Source organism: Solanum tuberosum, unplaced genomic scaffold (assembly GCF_000226075.1).
Source record: "Solanum tuberosum cultivar DM 1-3 516 R44 unplaced genomic scaffold, SolTub_3.0 scf00734, whole genome shotgun sequence".
In the NCBI taxonomy this organism is placed as follows: Eukaryota; Viridiplantae; Streptophyta; class Magnoliopsida; order Solanales; family Solanaceae; genus Solanum; species Solanum tuberosum.
Genome location: NW_006239648.1, coordinates 2,113 through 15,312, shown reverse-complemented (window position 1 = coordinate 15,312; position 13,200 = coordinate 2,113). Strand labels below are relative to the sequence as shown.

The following is a 13,200-nucleotide window of genomic DNA, read 5'->3' as shown; positions in this document are numbered from 1 at the left end:
TCGAACTCCAGCTTCCTGCACTGTCTAGCCCACATCAATTATTTCGTTTTTTTTACCCAACTCCGATCCCTACCATAAAAAATTTAAAAGTTAAAAGAAAGATTTCTCCAAAAGTAAAAACTGAACTATTAGTAATTTTTGTAGCCATGGATCAGCGTCTACCTTTGGGAATAACAAACCTTTGCCTAATCTGCAATGATCACGACATCTTATGTTTCGCATTTCCCTTCAAAAGAAGTACCTCTTTTGTTCCGTTAAAACTGGAGTTGCTCTAAACTCAGTCCTCCAAACTACTTAATCCGCATGCTGGATTGACCATTTTCAGTATTTAACAAGCTGCTTCCACCATGTAACATTTGACAGTACATATCAAAGGAGACTACTCTTCTAGTTCAGTAGAACTTGATGGTGGGGAGGGAAATTGCTTGAACTCGAGAGTTGGAGCTACATTGGATATCGAGGCTTCTTTCATCCACCTGTTTTGGCAAAGTTATCTTTCCATTCATCTGCAATTTGTTTTTCGGGTCATCTCTTGGTCAGAAAACGAAAAATGTGATTATATTTCGAAATGAAATTTAAAAAGAAATGAATTATTGCATACCCAAGTTCTTTCACGAATCTCTTGCTTAGGCAGAGGAAACAAGTGGCCTTTCATAGACAGTGTCACCGGTTCTGTTCTCAAAAGTACCATTTTTCTCTTCTTTTTTTTTTTTTTTTTTTATAACCAAGAAATCCATCTGCGACCCGCCCTTTGGACCAATCACAACGTTCTAAACTCGGTGGATAATGGGCCCGCCCCTCTACCCTTCTCCACTTAAAATGCCGGGCTTCACTTTGCATGGTGTGGGGATTGAACTTGCGACCTAAGTCACAAATCCTCCACCTTTTGCCACTCGAGCTAGGCCTTGGGGGCACCATTTTTCTCTTCTCATTTTGCACTATGTAAAGATATGGCACCTGGACTTGACTCAACCCAAAAGCTAGCTTGAGAGCAAAGAGCTGCAAGGTACCTTTTTTGGCTTAACTATCTAGCACTCAATTATTGCAAGACTCGTTGACTTATAATCCCTTATGTGACGTAATAGACGACTAGATAGCAAAGCTATCATTCTTTCATTTATCTGATGTAACAGACAACTAAATAGCACAAAGACTTTGTTTCTTAATTTTTCACATTTTCCCTAAAAGTTAAAGCATAAAAGAAACAGAAAGAGATCACGAGGGAAAACGAACCTCAGCTTCACCCATTGATGAGCTCCTGCCAATATGAGAAGAAATAATTTATACATAAAGAGACAACACATTCCTGAGGTATATACCTATATTTAATCTACTTGTTACCTGTGTTTCTTAGATGAGGAGCAACTGGCCTCTTCATGGTGTTCACTATCATCATCTTATCCCATTGCAAAGCTCAGCTTCATCTTTATACAACAAACGAACTCCAAATTTCTTCTTTTCTCCGAATCCTAAACTGATAATGCCATAGTCATTTGGTGTTTTTCCATTTGCATTAGATGCATCCCATAAGCCACCAAGAGGTACCAAGAAAAAATGAATATCAGATTCATCAGGATATTCTGAATGGTTGGATAAGGCAAGTTCCCGGGACATCGACAATATCCCATCATCACATAAGGAAAACAAATGAGCTGTGATGTCATCAATTAATTTGCCAGAGTAACATACAGCAAATCCCAAGAACTTATCCGATACATACCAATTCTCAGGCAAATCGACTGATATATCTGTATCCATTCCTTGATGGTGGAACCAACTTGGAATATTCCATGTCTCCACCCTACTCATAAACAGTCTTAGTGACAAGGAATCTGAAACAGAGATGTCATGCTGCAATAATGAGATATTCTGAAACAACGAATTACAGATTGAATCATTGCTCCAATCTGCATCTATTGTATCTAATTGCTGTGGAAATTCTGGCAACTGTGCAAGCCTCTTGCAGTTTGACAAGTCCAAGAATCGAAGAGCACCAAGTTGGGCTATGCTTTGAGGCAAATGCTCAAAATTATTTCCATTGAGAAACAACATTTCTAAAGAGGATAAGGATCCAATGTTTTCTACAAGTCCTCCATCTATTATATTGCAGTTACTGAGTTCCAAAATTTGCAAAGAGCTTAACCCTTCAGCTACCTTAAAACCTAGAAACTCTTTAAGCCTCCTGCACTCTGATAAGTCCAAGGATCGAAGAGCACCGAGTTGGGCTATGCTTAGAGGCAAATGTTCAAAATTATTTCCATTAAGATGCAATTCTTTCAAAGAGGATAAACATCCGATGTCTTCCGGAAGTCCTCCATCTATTAAATTTCAGTAACTGAGATCCAGCTCTTCCAATGAGCGTAACCCTTCATTCATGTGAGGGAAAACAAAGAACACCCCATCTACGAGACCTCCTCCTGTTTTTTGTTTTACAAAACTCAATGATTTAAGCTTGTTCAGCTGGATAATGGAAGATGGAGGTTGTGAGATTAGAGTATAGCTGGCATCAAGGGACTCCAAGTTTCCTAAATCTCCTATCCCTTCTGAAAGGCTTTCAAACTTAGAGCAACCCGATATATTTAGCTTCACCAAGCTTTTCAACATGCCAATGCTACTTGGAAGTGATACAAGGTTTTTCAAAGAACTCAAATCTAGCACTGTAAGCCAACCAGGGAAATGACTTCTCATCTTGGAGCCTTCCACAGAAATGTCTAACTTCGGCTTCATTCTTCCGAGGATTTCTGGAAATTTCTCTAAACTAGAGCAATATTGTAGAGTCAGATATTCAAGAGATTCCACGTTGACACATGGAAACCTCTCAAGGCTTTTACAATGAGACAAATCTAACCGGATGAGTTTTCTGGAACATCCCAGGGAATGGTGAACCTTTTTAAGACTCGTACATCCACTCAGATTCAAATACTCCAAATTTGGCATCCCCGTGAAATCTGGTGTTCGCATCAGGCCTTTAGAGCCTCTAAGATCTAGCCATCGTAGAAACGGCAAAAACATCTATTCAGGACACAGAAAGAAATTGTTTAATTTACTCCTTTATATTATGAGAGTCAGCAAAATATTTGTGGGACGTTAGAAATTGTTTTGTTTTCATTTTTTATGGAAATTACATGTTTAGAAACTAAATAAAAGTGTTACTATCATATATCATATATATAAAAGAGAACCCTAGGCTCGCCTATGTGGCTCCACCACAAACAAGGATTCTCTTTTAATTTATTCATTTCCAAAATTAGCCTTTTCCTGTCCTGAAAAGTTGTGACTTTTATTAGAAGTTGTGACTTTTATTGAAAAGTTGTGACTTCTATGAAAAATTGTGACTTTTATGAAGAGTTGTGATTTTTCCAAAGAATTGTGACCTTTTCGGTAAGGCACAATAAGAATTTGTTCACACTACCCTTTGTTGTCTATAAATAGAGGGATTTCCTCTCATTTTAAAACAACGAAAATTTTGAACTTCTTCTTCTTCTTCTTCTGCACAATTAAACATTTGTGTACTTTGAACTTCTTCTTCTTCTTCTTCTGCACAATTAAATATTTGTGTACTTTGCTTCTGTTTAGTGGCTCACTGACACTATTGTTTTTGTATATTTTTGTATCATTACATTGGTGAATAAAATCATTTCATCCTGAGGGGATCTATGTCACGCCCCGAGCCTCGAGTCCTCCGAAAAGCAAGGAGGCTCACCACTGACTCTGGAGTGCTCAGCTGGATCAACGACGTGCAGGATGCTGATCCGGGGTACCTGTATCTGCATCATAAGACGATGCAGGCCAACTGGCATCAGTACATGGAATGTACGAGTATGCGAGCTGGAAATACTAAACCACAACTTAAGATTTAAGGGAGCACAAGAGAACACTTACCTTGACTTTGAACGACTCATGAATAACCGAACTCAATGTAAAGCAATAAGACACATGCAATACATATAAAGCTTGTAAAAACAATGTGAACAACTTAGTTCGTTAAGGATAAAACGATAACAAACTCACTTTACTTATATAGAAGTAACATAGCTTTTGTGGGAGGTTCTTTAACCGACAACCACCACTACGAGCCTTAGTGATGATACAACGTTTTACCTCACGTTGCCCGAGGACCATCCTATACCTTGCCGTGATATAGGACCTTACTTTTGCTTAGTGGATCCACTAGCCTAATCTTACGTGATCATCTAAAAAGAATGATACGTCAAGTCCCATGTTGGCGCATGGTTCTTATGGAGAGTTGAGTTAATATGAACTCGTGTCCCCAATTCGGTGCTCAATACTACTCCCAAAAATACTTTGGCTCATGCTTTTAAAATAACTTCTTTCTTTAGTTTGAGATAATTACTCAAAGCTTAGCCCAACGGCTCTTTTGGAAGACATGATTTCCTTTCTTACTTAAATGTAAAAACATTTAGAAACTTCTTTGGGAAGTACATAGTTCCCTAATAACTTTGGAGAAATGGACTCGACTCATTACTCATTACTTTACTTGAACCCTTTACTTTTGACTTGACTTGAAACTCTTAACTTAACTTAAGACTTGATACTCTTAACTCGACTTGAGACTTGAAACGACGTTAAGACGTTCAATAACGACTCTTTGAAAAGCTTTAACGACTTGCCTTGACTTGCTTAACTTCTAAGCTTGACTTCACTTGAATCGGAAACTAACTTCACTTCTAAGCTTGACTTCGCTTGAATCGGAAACTAACTTCACTTCTAAGCTTGACTTCGCTTGAATCGGAAACTAACTTCACTTCTAAGCTTGACTTCGCTTGAATCGGAAACTAACTTCACTTCTAAGCTTGACTTCGCTTGAATCGGAAACTAACTTCACTTCTAAGCTTGACTTCGCTTGAATCGGAAACTAACTTCACTTGAATTGGAAACTAACTTCACTTGAATTGGATTATGGATTCAAGGACTTGATTGGTGTTTGGAAGGACCTCATGATGTTTAGGAATGATTTATGAATGATTTAGGAATGATTTGGGACAGCCAAACTTAAGAAAATCTTCGAACATAATTTCTGAAAACAGTGGAGTCCGCGTCCTGTCCGCGACGCGGAGAAGATTTTTGTTCACAGAGGGAACAAGTCCGCGACGCGGACGTGCTCCTCGCAAACTGCCCGACTTTCTCCTTCACGTCTAACTCTAAAACCCTTTTAACTTCAAAGGTTCCAGCCCCAATCACTTAGGAACCTAAAATCCCTCAACATTCAATAGAATACAACTCAAAAACACAACCCAATCATGTCCCACAACCAACAATAATTCCAACAACAACAACAACTAACAACTTTAGCAACTCCAACATCTTCAACCACAACAACTAACAACTTTAACAACATAACCAATCCTTTCTTAATAAATAAAAGGGGTTAGGTGTGTGGGGGAAAGGATCACCCAACACTAAAAGCTAACATACCTTGATAGGGATCACCCCCGACGAAAATCCACGATGATCTCCTTGCTTGATCTCCTCTTCTTCTCTTCTTCTCTTCTTCTTCTCTTCTTCTTCTCTCAAAACCCTCACTCTCACTTCTTTTAAAATGGTAAAACTGATCAAAATGATCAGCCTAACACATTTATAAACCAAAATAAAAAGGCTAGGAAAAAAGACCAAAATGCCCTTAATGATTCCCGGACGGAATTCCTTGTCAACTGCCCAACTTTCAAAGGCCATAACTCGCTCATACGGACTCGGAATTGAGCAAACTCGGTGGCGTTAGAAAGATCATTCCATGAACTTTGCAACCATAACTGGAATTCCACCAAACTCATCTTGAGCTAGAATTTAGGGCTGTTCAAAGTTGGCCAAAAATTCACATTTTCCATACTTAGCCAAAATTTCCAAAACTTTAAAATTCTTTCCAAAAATGAAAATTTCCAATTCTAAGCCTCTTCAATTATTTCGTATTGCCGGATGTTACAATCTATTTCTTTAAACCTCAGGTACTAGGGGATCTGTTTCTTTAAACCTCAGGTACTAGAGGGGAATGATTTTCTTAAGGAGACATTGTGCATTCAGTGAGATTGATTTTTCCTTTCTGTTTCATTCTATTGTTACAGATCTTGGTATGTATTTTTAACCATCATTAATATATGCTTATGATATTAATTGTTGTTTTTGAGTACATGTTTTAAACTTTGTTGTTTATCTTTCTATAAAGTTATTGTTATATTTGTTAGTACAGACTCTATGTAAATCCAATTACTGCAGATTCACAAATACCTTTTTGCAGAATACATGTATTGACAACATTCTCCAAAGAAATCTTTTCTTCTCCAAGAGATCAAGCCTAAAAATTTATATGATTTTTGTTGTTGTCATAATAATGTTAATATTAACAGGAGTAAAAAAAATAAAATGGAAAATCAAATGATAGAATTAAAACTAGCAATTAATTACAATTATATGATACACAATGCTGACTATTTTTTTCCCATTATCCCTTACTTCTCTTTCATCCTTTTCAAGGATCCTTAATGTTTTGTTTGTGCACAACTTCAATTCCAAAACACTATCATAACTATATTACATATGAAATTTGGATTTTGGAAGATTGCATTTTAATTTTTAAACACGTAATGACTGCATATTACTTATTGGTATATCATATGATTATGGAACCTTTGCTCTTGATAAACACATTATATATATATATATATCTTTAATTTTTAAATATTGAATATTTTGAACGTAATTGATAGTGTTATACTAATGAAATTTGCAAAGAAGAAAATTGAGAAAAATATTATTTGACTCTCTAATTAAAGACACTATGTAACCATGCATATAGATGATAAAAATAAACTAACCATTGTAAAATTTCAAAAGCAAATTAATGAATCTGTAAAATGAAATTATGTAAATTAGGAGAAAATAGTGTTATGATTTGTAATTTTGCCTTTTCTTTTAATAAAACAAATGACAAACTATAATTGAATAACCTCTATACTCTTAAAAATAGATTTATATAAAAATACTATAACATCAAAGTACAAGAAAAGTTCTATTCTAATAAATTTTAAAGAAGAATGTTCTAACCGCGCGGGCCCATTTACTAGTTATAAATAAAAGGTAGAATAACTAAAACCCCTTAAACTTGACAATTGGCTAAAATTCTATTCAAATAAAAAAAGATTTAGCCAAGGTAGTAAAGTTCCATCTGTGTTTTTTTTTTATTTCATCTTTAGATGCTATGACTATTTATTTCAGCATTGTATTTTTCCAGCATGTGTTTTAAAATTTTGAATCAAAACTTAACAAGGTAAAAAAAAAGTATATATATTATTTCAAAAATGCCATGTGGCGCCGTGGATCTCAACCCAAGACTCGTGGGGAGGACAAATGATGACAAAGAGCATGCATAATGAAAAAACAACACAAATTTAGGTCTACCCTGAATAAAACGTACCAAGTTTAGGGGAGTTTTAGTATTCTGCCAAAATAAAAAGTACTTCAAATAAAACGGTACCTTTCTTTTCGTCCATAATTCATGCAACGAACTTTGCTGGAGTTCAAGATGAACAAGCCTTTGTGGATTAAAATTTTCTGGCAATGACTTCCAAGGATAGTGATGCCAGACAAACCAACGCAAGTAGTTGGACAGGTACTCAATGGAATCATCAAGGCAATTAGAGTTGTCGGGAACGTCTTCCGAATCACTCCAAGAGGAATAATCTGAAGGGGAGTACCGTTGGAGCCAATTGTCATACGTATCATAGTTTGCATCACTTATATTTAATATCCTAAGCCTTTTCATATTTTTCATTGCCTCTTTGCTAAACCATAGTTTTTGAATATAAGTACACCAGATTACTTCCACTGTCACGGTCACCTGGTAAAAAGATCATGAGCCACAATTTATAACTTCATATGTCGTGTAAAATCCGCTACCAATATCACTAATTTCTTACTCCTCGCATGCAAATTTTTCGGAATGTTTTGTATTATTTATTATTGCACTTGAAGTTCTTGGAAAGCAACCATTAAAAAAAATAGGGTACAATATTAGTTAGGTCCTTTCAGAAATATGTCAATCGTGAGAAATGCTTTGTACAATTAATTCTAATTTCTAAAGATACATTTTTCGAGAAGTTTTTGTTGAATATCACGATACGGTTAGTTAGGATAAGTATGAAGAATTAGAAGTGTGATTGTATAAGTATTGTAGAGTTAATGTCTATGTTGCTCAAGCTCTTCAAAAAAGTCAACGGGTACGTGTCGGATTCTCCAAAAGTAGTGTATTTTTGGAGAATCTAACATGAGTGCAGCATCGCAAGTGAAGAGTTCACGCAACTTAGGTTAATGTCAATGTATAACTCTAGCCTCTAGCGTAAGTCTCCTTAATTGTATTAGAAAAACTTATCTTAGGTTGAGTCTTAACTCTAATTGTATGTGTATAAATACATTGTGTATGTAATTACTCAATAAATGAATACAACGCTAAAACTTCTCAGATTTCTCAGTTTTTAGAATCAAGTCGAAAAGCTTTTCATGTTGTGATATAACGAAATTGTAATAATTCTCATCTTTTAAATAAAAAATAACAAATGATCAAATGAATTCTAGACCAAGGATTTGTAAGGTAAGATTTGCCCCTCCTTGTATTTTTTCCATTGGAGAATTTTTATTAACAAAAGGTTACTCAGAGTAAATAGTTGGATAATATTAGCTTAAAAGATTACTGAGTTATTATGTACAAAGTATCGTATAAATTTCAAGTTAATCCAAAGAATGGAAGTTAGATTAAACATATTAAGCTTCTACTAGCTAGACTAATTGATGGCTTGATAACATTAGATAAATGGATTTTGATATATGAAAACCAGAAATTAAATATTATTGCATTGTTGAGCCTACTTATTGTATTGTTGACCATCACTTCTTCCAAATCTTCAACGTCCCATAATCTGCTGCGTTCACCCGGATCCTTTCGCATTTTCACTATATATTTACCCATATCTTGTATTAAGTCGTGCATCTGAATCGTATCATAGTCGATGAACACAAGAGATTTGTCAATTAGGACACTCAGTTCAATATTTGCTCTAGAATAACAGCTCTTAAGAATTGACATGATGTAATCTTTTTCATTCCCTCGTAAGAAGCATGCTATGTCAAGAAATATGTCTTGTTGTATGGTCTCCAGTCTATCATAGCTAATTTTAAGTTTTTCAACGATTTCTGACTTGGATTTAATTTTCATTTGCTCTATAGCACTTTTCCACTCAGTTATGTCCCTCTTATATAAGAAAGAACCCCACACTTTCAGCGCTAAAGGAAGGCCTTTAGCATGACTTACAACCTCCAACGAGAGCTTCTCAAAACATTTACCTGGAACTTCTTCTTTGAAAGCATATTGATTGAACAATTTAATAGCTTGATGGTCACGTAGTGTAGTCACTTCATAGACTACATCATTCTTTCCTATCAAATGCTTGTCTCTTGTTGTTGCAATAATCCTACTGCCTTTGCCAAACCAATCAAGATCCCCTGCTAGGTTATCCAAATGGTCATTGTGATCTATGTCATCAAGCACAACTAAAACTTTCTTAAACCGATCGTCTATGAGCTATCATGTGCTTTCCGTCCTCCTTATTATTCACGTAGTTATCTCTTTTCCTCAACAATTCTAACAGAAGGATATTTTGCAAAGAATGCATTCCACACTTGTTTTCCTTAATATCCGCAAGAAAACAACCACCATCAAATCGATTTGAGTTTGTATCAAAAATAGCCCTTGCTATTGTCGTTTTGCCGACTCCCCCCATTCCCCAGATCCCCACAATCCGAACATCATTGATCTCCAGCTCTAGTAGGGATTTTACTTTTTCTAAATGAGTATCTATTCCCACAACATTTCGCAAATAAGATACTGAAGTCTTGCATAATTTGGATGAAACTTGGTCGACAATATGCTGAATACAGTCTGATTCAATCCTATATATATAATTTTAAAAAAAGAACATTACTGATATATACAGATAAAGAATCAAGAATAAAAAGTAGTATTTCACATTATAGAGTACTCCACAATTATGATAAAAGGGACTATGCATATAAATCAAATTTTGAGAATCAATCAGAATATTTTTGAGGTATTATTTTCAATTTATGTGTTTTCAACTCACCCGTCACGGATATCATAGCCTTTTAGATTTGCAGCAGCAGTTAGGGCATTCCTCCATCCTTGCATCCCCTCAACATCATCCTTATACCTTGATGCCTGTTTGGCAAATGCTTCTGCAAAGCTATCACTTTGGTATCGAACATGTGATGGATCCACATAACAGAAGATTGGTATGACTGTTTGTCTATTTTCTTTCTCCTTGCATTCCATAATCTTCACTAGTTCATTCAAACACCACCTTGACGTAGCATAATTCTTTGAGAAAACGATTATGGAAACTTGAGACTCTTCTATAGCTTTCACGAGTTATTCTGAGATGGAATCGCCCTCCACTAGCCTTTTATCATCTAAAAAGGTGAATATTCCCCTGTTGTCCAAACCTTGGTACAAGTGACTCGTAAAAAATTTCCGGGTATCTTCACCTCTAAAACATAGAAAGACATCGTACTTCCGTCGAGGACAGTACTTTGAGTTACTCGCATTAGAAGAAGATGATGCCATCGATTCGATTAATTGTCTGAAAAGAAAAATAAACAGTATGGATGAGATCAATTGATGATATTTTTGACCAAGTTATATACAGGAAAGAAGAATAAACAAGTACAACTTGAAACATGAGAGCTTCTATGAATAAATAATGGTTGTTGGATCTAGTCAGCTTATGTTTTTATTGAATATTAATAGAAGTAATAGGTAGGAAATTTCTGTGAAGATTCTTAATGTCTAATCCACCAAAATATTGCTTAGTCTTCAACAATAAAAATAATCTAAGCAAATTTCTCTGTCACCAGACAAGAGCTGACTTTGGAAAAGGGCAATAGAGAAGAGTTGACAAATTAATTAGGCATAATACATAAACGTATCTTTTGGGTTTGCACTAGTAGACACTTTAGTTTGTATAAAATTGATCAAATCGACACATACATCATATATGCATCATACATGGCAATTTGTGTCCTATGTGGAGTCCTACATATATCATGCCACATAGGACGCATGTGTCTACATGTTCAATAATACATAAATATGCCTTTTAACTTGGCCTAAGCTCACATTTATGCCCTTCAACTTTGAGTGTGCACAAGTAGACACCTAAACTTGCATAAAGTTGAACACACATGCGTCCTACATGGGAATTTGTGTCCTACATGGTTAATGCCACGTAGGACTTATGTGTCTACTTGTTCAACTTTATACAAGTTCAAGTGCCTACTTGTGCACACCCAAAGTCGAAGGGCATAAATGTGAAATGAGGCCAAGTTAAAGGGCACATTTATGTATTATGTCTATTTTGATTAAAGAAAGTAGAAAATTCCTTCAAAAACCACCTACCCACCCTGCATCAGAACTCCACAGTAATACATACACAATGGACAGCTCAAAAAATATAAGTGGATGAAGCTGCAAAGAAAATTTGTTACAGTATAATATGAAGAGAAAGTATCCATGTAAATTTCTCTGCCACTGACAACTAGTCAAAAGAAGTAATATGTGCTGTAACAGGTTGAAAAAGTCTTCATCCATCAAAATGTGTTTAGTAAGGACGAAAATTTGTTCCAAAAAATGTTTGATTTTCTCATGTTTAAATTGATCAAAAATGTTTCAAAAAATATTGTTCTTACTAAAAATAAGTTACTTAAATTTAAGGAAACTAATTTTTCTAGTGGAAATAGAGAAAACAAGTTTCATAAATGACATTTCACACGGATTATAAAAAATAAAAAAACAATTTTATCTATCTCTTTGAATGCAGGCACAATGAATTATTGAATCCATGTTGAGCCACCAACTTTAATAAAAGGAAGAAGGAAAGTTAGTGAGAAAGAAAAAAGTGAAGAGAAGGTCCTTTCCTTAATTAAACTAATTTATGGATGGAAAAAGTGAGCTTGAAATTCTAAAATATGTTAATAATGGTTTTCTTTGTCACCGAAAGTAGACGACCTGACTTTCAAAAGCACTATACAAAGAAGATGTTAACACAAATGAAATTTGGTAGAAACTCACATTTAGAGGTATAATTTATGTAGTTTTCCTATTTTAAATTTATGTCTGGAGTATGGTGTAGCTTTTTTAGTATAATTTTTGTTATTTACCATATTTCTTTTTAGTGTCAAGTTTAGTCTTTTGTGTTGCATATCTTTTCTGATGGGACTTTTGTAACATCCGGCAATTTGAAATATCTATAAAGAGGCTTAGAATTGGAATTAATCATTTTTTTGGAAAAATTCAGAATCTGTAAATTTGGCTAAGTTCAGAATCTGGAAATTTGGCTAAATTCAGAATCTGGAAAATTTGGTTAAGTGTGGGAAAAAAAGTGAGTTTCTGGCCAACTTTGAGCAGTCATAACTCCTAGCTCAGGATGAGTTAGGAGTAGTCCCAGTTATGTTTGCGAATCTCGTGGACTAATATTTCCAACACCACCGAGTTTTCTCGATTCCGAGTTTGTATGAGTGAGTTATGCCCTTTGAAAGTTGGACAGTTGGCAGGGAAATCTGTCCGGAAATTTTAAGGGTATTTTGGTCTTTTCACTAACCAATTCTTTTGGTTATAAGTTTTTGATCAGTTTGTCCCATTTTAAAAGAGTGAGAGTTAGGGCTTGGGAGATAAGAGAGAAAGAAGAGAAGAAGAAGAAGAGAAAGGAAAGATCAAGCAAGGAGATCATCGTGGATATCGTCGGGGGTGATCCTTACTAGGTATGTGAGTTCATAGTGTTGGTTGGTTCTTTCCCCCACAAGCCAAACTCGTTTAATTTCGAAAAAAGAAAGAAAGATTGATTATGTTTGTTGAAGTTGTTAGTTGTATTTGATAAAGTTGTTGGTTGTGATTGTGTTAAAGTTCTTGTGATTTGGGACATGTTTCCGGTTGGTTTTTGAGTTGAATCTCTTGTATGTTGAGGGATTTTATGATCCTTAGTGTTGGGGTTGCTCCTTTCCCCCACACCCCAAATTTATTTTATTTTCAAGAAAAGATTGGTTGTGTTGTTGAAGTTGTTGGTTGTGTTGTTGATTGTGGTGTTGAAGTTCCTTGTTGATTTGGGACATGATTTGGTTGTG

The 13,200-nt window shown here is 35.3% G+C and overlaps 1 pseudogene; it reads right to left on the bottom strand.

Moving 5' to 3' along the window:
- Positions 1–1,337: 1,337 nt before the first annotated feature.
- On the bottom strand, positions 1,338–10,752 carry LOC102599480 (TMV resistance protein N-like; annotated as a pseudogene).
- Positions 10,753–13,200: the final 2,448 nt, after the last annotated feature.